Source organism: Quercus suber, unplaced genomic scaffold (genome assembly GCF_002906115.3).
Source record: "Quercus suber isolate HL8 unplaced genomic scaffold, Cork oak 2.0 scaffold_754, whole genome shotgun sequence".
In the NCBI taxonomy this organism is placed as follows: Eukaryota; Viridiplantae; Streptophyta; class Magnoliopsida; order Fagales; family Fagaceae; genus Quercus; species Quercus suber.
This window is the reverse complement of record NW_027070190.1, coordinates 29,339-35,839: the sequence shown is the minus strand read 5'-3', so window position 1 is coordinate 35,839 and position 6,501 is coordinate 29,339. Positions and strand designations below refer to the sequence as shown.

General features: G+C 33.3%; 1 pseudogene; it reads left to right on the top strand.

Moving 5' to 3' along the window:
* Window positions 1–209: 209 nt before the first annotated feature.
* On the top strand, window positions 210–5,503 carry LOC136064747 (probable disease resistance protein At5g66900; annotated as a pseudogene).
* Window positions 5,504–6,501: the final 998 nt, after the last annotated feature.

The window sequence follows — 6,501 nt, the reverse complement described above, 5'->3', positions numbered from 1 at the left end:
ACTTTCTCAAAACTTTGATTAATTGTATGTCTATGTGTCTAACAATGCATGTGCAATCATTTTTTCCCCCCTTTTGTATTTAAAAAGAAGGCTAGTGAATGGAACCGATAAGAAATAAAAGGATTTTCTTATTTTCATCTGTTTGTTGGGACTATTACCCCAAACTTGTTTGCCTATGATGTTAGACGGTAGATTTTTTTTTTTTTTGCTGAATTATGATGTTAGATACTTAAGTGTGTTGGTTGTTCTCAAAGCAGCAATGGCTCTTGACCAAAATATTATGGTTATTGGAATCATCTTTATTCTAATATATTATTTTTCTTTTAAGGTGTGTAATAACTAATAACTTCTATTCTTTTTGGACTTTGAAATTTTATTTTTGAGTACACATAGCTCTCACGATGCAGAACAAATTCTCAAAGGTATTGACAGTCAACAAGAACAGAAAAATAGCTAAAATAAACCTAGGGATTAGCCAATGACACAAGCACCTTGTATAAGAATAAATTTGTAGCAAAAAGTGTACGTATGAACACTATTTGCTATTTAATTTAGTAAATCACAACCAGTTATTATAAAAAAAAAAATTTCAGGCACCAACATATGAACAATATATATTTAGTAGCTTTAGCATCTTCCTATGGTTTATGCCTTGCTACCCTTTAAGTCAACAGTTAAAAAAACATTGAAGTCAATGTGCTCAAACTTGGAAACTTCTACGTTCGTAGCATGACATGACTTGCGCATGGTAAATAGAAGTACAAATCTGTTACTTCAGATTTAAGTCTTTTATTCCCTTTTGATTGTTTTCCAGGATAGAAGCATACATTCTTCTTTCATCTCAAATAGCTTTACGTTAATTCTCTGTCCTGTTTCCTTATCAGCATAAGGAAACTGATCAGGAGAGAGAGAGAAGAGTCAGACATCTAAATTGTTGTGCCATCTTTGGTTTCTTTTCTTTGATCTTATCCAGAATCCTTGGTTTTTTTTTTTTTTTTGCTTTTATCATATGGCGGCAGCAATTGTTGGACGGGCTGCTCTGGGGGCAGTGTTTGGAAAGGCATTGGCAGAGTTGTATGACACAGTTAAGAATGTGGGAAGCAAAGTCCTTATGTTCAAATCTATTCTTAAAAGTTTCAAATCCAATCTAGATCTTTTAGCACCAGCGGTTGAAGAGATAAGACGATTAAACCAAGAACTTGATCGACCAGAAGAGGAAACAAAGAGCTTGATCAAAGATATGAAGGATGCTGAGCAGCTCATTCGCATTTGCTCAGAAATCCAAGATTGGAACTACCCTTTCCAAGCCTTTTATGTGACGAAACTTACTGATTTGGATAAGGCCATTGCCAGGTTCTGTAAGGTTCATATGCAAGCACAGAACAAAAGGGATATTTTTCAGATTTTGGAGCAGTTGAAATCTATTCGGGAGGAAATGAAGTCACCCATCATGAAGATACATGGGTTGTCTTGCTCAGTTCCAGGACCCCCGGATTTTACTGTTGGGCTGGATAAGCCTTTGAAGGTGTTGAAGATACAGCTTTTGAAGGAGAAGCAGCAGTAGCAGCTTGTACTGACTGCTCCGGGTGGATATGGGAAGACCACATTGGTGAAAATGCTTTGCCAGGATGAGCAAATTCAATGTCTTTATCTCTCCTTTGTGTGTGTGAAATTTTAATTTATAATGGGCAAGTGTTTTAGGAATTATTATTTGCATACTCTTTAAGTTATATATAGTTCTAGTATGTGCATCCTTTATATCAGAAGTAAACCCTTAGGTACCATTAGAATAGAGCAAATTTGAATTGAATCATTTCACAGCAAAACTGTACAAAACTGCATATTTACAAAGAGGCTAGTCTAACCCTATTCTTGTACTAGTAGGACAATGTTGCTTGAACTGCAAGTACTTGTTTGGTCTATGTACCATGGTTGGGCCCAATAGGCTCTAATATATATCTAAGAGGTACTACCACAAACAAAATACATAGAGAAGTTCATTGTTGAATATTAAATTGAACTTTTTCTTGAATATTATATGCACGATTGTATATGGAATGAATGGGATTGCATTGTTTGAATTTCTGAAAGTGAAATTGAACTGCAATTTGAAACAAATCTGTCTCATTAGATAATATATGACAGGCCATTGCTACTTATGTTCATTGTTTTGTTTTAGCCATTTCAACAGTCATTGTTTTTGGCACATTTCATCTTTTGGATTTATTGCCCTAGAAGAGTGGTAACAAAGACAATGTAAAAATAAAAAAAAATAAAAATTTTCTCATTTCTTAATAATTGGTGGCATTTCTCAAAGAACTGTCTTTTTTCTTGGTTCTAAAAAAGGTAAGATATGATAGGCCATTGCTAATCTTCATTACATTATTTTTGCCCTTTCAACAGTCTAGCAGTGTTTTTGGCACATTTCATCCTTTGGATTTATTGCCTTAGAAGAGTAGTAACAAAGAAAATGTATATATAAAAATTCTCATTTCTAGATAATTGGAGGTGTTTCTCAAATAATACCCTTTTGCACAATTCTCAATCTTTGATGCAATTAAAATTTGTGTATTCACTTCATATAACTTCACCATGATTATCTATGTTTTCTGTTTCCAGTGTTATAAGAAATGTAATTTGCCTCAGGTGGCAACTTTCTAACTAGATTTCTTTTGGATAGGCAAATTTAGGGACAAAATTTTTTTTGTCCCCGTTTCCAAAACTCTCAACCTGATGGTCATTGTGCAAAGACTATTTCATTATATAAGTGGTCAGGCGCCTGAGTTCCAAAGTGATGAAGATGCATTCAAGCAGCTACGGGAACTGCTGACAAAAATTGGATCAAATCCTATATTATTGATCTTGGATGATGTGTGGTCTGGATCTGAATTTCGCTTTGAGAAGTTTAAGTTTCATATGCCAAATTACAATATTCTGGAGACCACAAGAACTAAACTTCCAGGATTTAGCTTTACATATAACTTAAAACCATTAAAGGATGACTATGCAATGATGCTGCTTCGTCACTCAGCTTCTCTGCAACATGAGAGTTCTAACATTCCAGTAGAAGCCATCAAAAAGGTGCTTTGTCAATCTGTCATAAATATATGGATGAAATGTCCTTAATTTAATTTATACTTTATATGCATATGAATGAAGAAACACATTCTAGTTTTGGTCTTGATGATTACATAATACCATATGTACCCTATTCCCAACCAAAAATTATATATATATATATATATATGTATTTACCAAAATCATGCTTTCATACTTACACATACGTTTGAGCTTGCTTGTTTTGTTTTGAACCAGTTGTTCTCAAAACTTGAGTGAAAAAGGAGAAAAATAAGAAGGTCCTACAAGCCTTGTTTCATATTTCCAAACAATTCATGTTGTTTGAGTTACTATAACATTGGCCAATATTACCCCTGTAGCCTCCAAACTTTGACTGATTTTATTTAGTTCCTTAAATTACGGATAGTGAGAGGCTGTGGTGGGTTCCCACTGGCACTCAAAGTGATTAGTAGATTACTGAGAGAGAACCCTGTTGAGGCCTGGTGCAGTATAGCTGAGAATTGGTCTAATAGTCATTATATTTTCAATTCTAATTCTGATTTGCTTGATTGTCTTCGAAAAAGCCTAGAATTTTCAGATCACGAGGTCATCTTCAAAGAATGTTTCATGGATCTAGGTTCATTTCCTGAAGACCAAAGGATCCCTGTTGCTGCCCTTATTGATATGTGGGCAGAATTACATAAACTAGATGAAGTTGGCAACAATGCCATTCACAATTTACATAAAATCACCACCCGGAATCTGGCTATTCTTGTGAGGAAAAGGTATACTGACTCTTTATTTCTATGGTCTGATATCCTTGTATACTGACTCTTTATTTCTATGGTCTGATATCCTTGCAGCCTCTTTCTTCATTTAACCATTGCTAGTTGCTAGATATAATTAGTAATAACTCTGCACACAGCCTTAGGCACAAATTATTGTAATGTCTTATAAATTATAACTTAATTAACTTCTTATAGCAATAACATTTTATCATAGATTATTTGAGATATAAGTTTTACATTTGAAGAAAGAATCTTTTATTTTTTTATGAACCATTTGAATAAATAATTTGAACCTTTTCCAACTTATAATTTTTGCCCATTCATCAGGAAAGATGCAGGTGAGATCAACAAATATTATAATGAAGACTATGTCACACAACATGATCTTCTTAGAGAGCTAGCTATATTTGAAAGCTTCCAGGGGCCAGAAAGACAAAGGCAAAGATTGATTATGGACATAAGTGGAAACACACTACCAAGTTGGTACACAGAACAGGATCAGCAACCCATCAATGCCCACTTATTATCAGTCTCAATTGGTTTGAATATGTTTCCCTCTATCACACACTTGCATAAACACGCGTGCACACAATACATGTTGAGTACCCTCTCACATCGTATATAATACTTTTTGCAGATGAATCGTTCTTGTCGACTTGGTGCAACATTCAAGCACCCAAAGTTGAGGTTCTAGTTCTGAACTTCCAGACAAAGAATTACAGCTTTCGTGAGTTTGTGGATAAAATGGATAATCTCAAGGTTTTGATAATCACTAATTATGGTTTCTTTCCTACTGAATTAAGAAATTTTCAACTACTCAAGTCTCTACCCAATTTAAAGACAATCAGATTGGAGAAGGTTTCAATCCCTTCCCTTTGCAAGGCCCCTGTATTGTTGAAGAGTTTGAAGAAAATATCATTGTTCAGGTGTAATATTGGTCAGGCTTTTGGGAATTGTACTATCCAAGTTTCAGATGCATTGCCAAATCTAACAGAGAAAAACATTGACTATTGCAATGATCTTGTGGAATTGCCTGCAGTGCCGTGTGATGTTATCCTCCTAAAAAAACTCATTATCACCAATTGCCATCAGCTGTCTTCACTTCCCAAAGGAATTGGAAAGCTAGTGAATTTAGAAGTTCTCAAGCTTAGGTCCTGTACTGATTTATCTGAGTTGCCAGAATCAATCAAAAGCCTCGATAAGTTAAGACTTCTCAACATATCTGATTGCCTAAGCATTACACACTTGCCAAAAGAGATTGGAGAGTTATGTAATTTAAAAGAGCTCCACATGAAAGGTTGCTTGAGCTTGCGTAAAGGGTTGCCACTATCAACTACAAATCTTGAGCAATTGAAACTTGTGATATGTGATGAAGAGAGGGTCAAGTTTTGGGAGCCTATCGAGGAAGTTCTTACCAATCTAGAGGTCAAGGTGGCTGAAAAAGATATCAACTTGGCTTCTCAAACCATGATTTTCTGAGAATTGTTTCCTTTTTGAAAATTTTGTAGGTTTTGTCATGTTATATCATTCTCTTCCACTCTTTGTTTCTTTTTTTCCTTTATGTTTCGGTCATACCAAACACATGACAATATATATATGTGTGTGTGATTGCTGTAATACTTTGAATTATGTATATCAACATACTGCCAAGGTGGTGGTTTGAGCTTGATGCTCATCAATGCAATTTTTCACTTGATTGTGTTATTAATTACACTATTCGCAAACTCACACAATGCATGATAATATATAATTATTTTGAGATATAATAATGTATAATTTATTTGCTAAATTTTATTATAAATAATTTGTTCTCCCTAAAAATTAAAAAAAAAAAATTATAAAAGTAATTTCTATCACTCCATAAGACACAATCAATTAATTTTATGATTTTTTTTTTCTTTGGAAAAAAATATTATTTTCTCCCTAAAGTTTGTATAAAACTAGACACACATGATAGAAATTAAGGAAAATAAACAAAAAAAAAAAGTATAATGTTTTTAATAATTTAGAAATGATTAAAAAAATTAATAGTTTAAAGGAAAAAGAAAAAAAAAAAGTGAACTTTATGCAAACTTTAATAATGAGGCAAATGCTCTTAGTTTATTTTATTTTATTTTATTTGTTGGGGGGTAAATTTACGTCTAAAATACTTAATTTTTAAGTATTTTTTAGTGCGCATATCAACAAAAAATGGTGCCCCATCCACAACTTTGGAATCGACTGTCCATACCACATTTAGATCTTGATTTTTATGTCTTTAACGGTAAAAGTCTTGAGGTGGATAATACAAGTCTAACTTTTGAATCATAAATAGACAAAATGAAATCTAGCCTAACTTCAAGTGGATTATTCATAATTACCTTTTCTTTTCTTTTTTCTTTTTCTTTATTGTCTTTCTCATAAGTCATAATGACATAATGAGTTGCCTTTCTTCTCATTTTTGATGAGAGAATTGCCTTTCTTGAGCAAAAACATAAAAGAAGAAGAAGAAAAAAAAAAAAAAAAAAAGGCAAATTCTGAATGTACTATAAGTTTTAGGGGGGTTCTAATTTATAGGGAAAAAAGACTAAGAAGGTATTAAATGAGTGTTTAAGTGGGAAAACTCTTGATTCCTTTTTTCATTACCGTTGCACGCGTGGCATCAGTACATAAACCA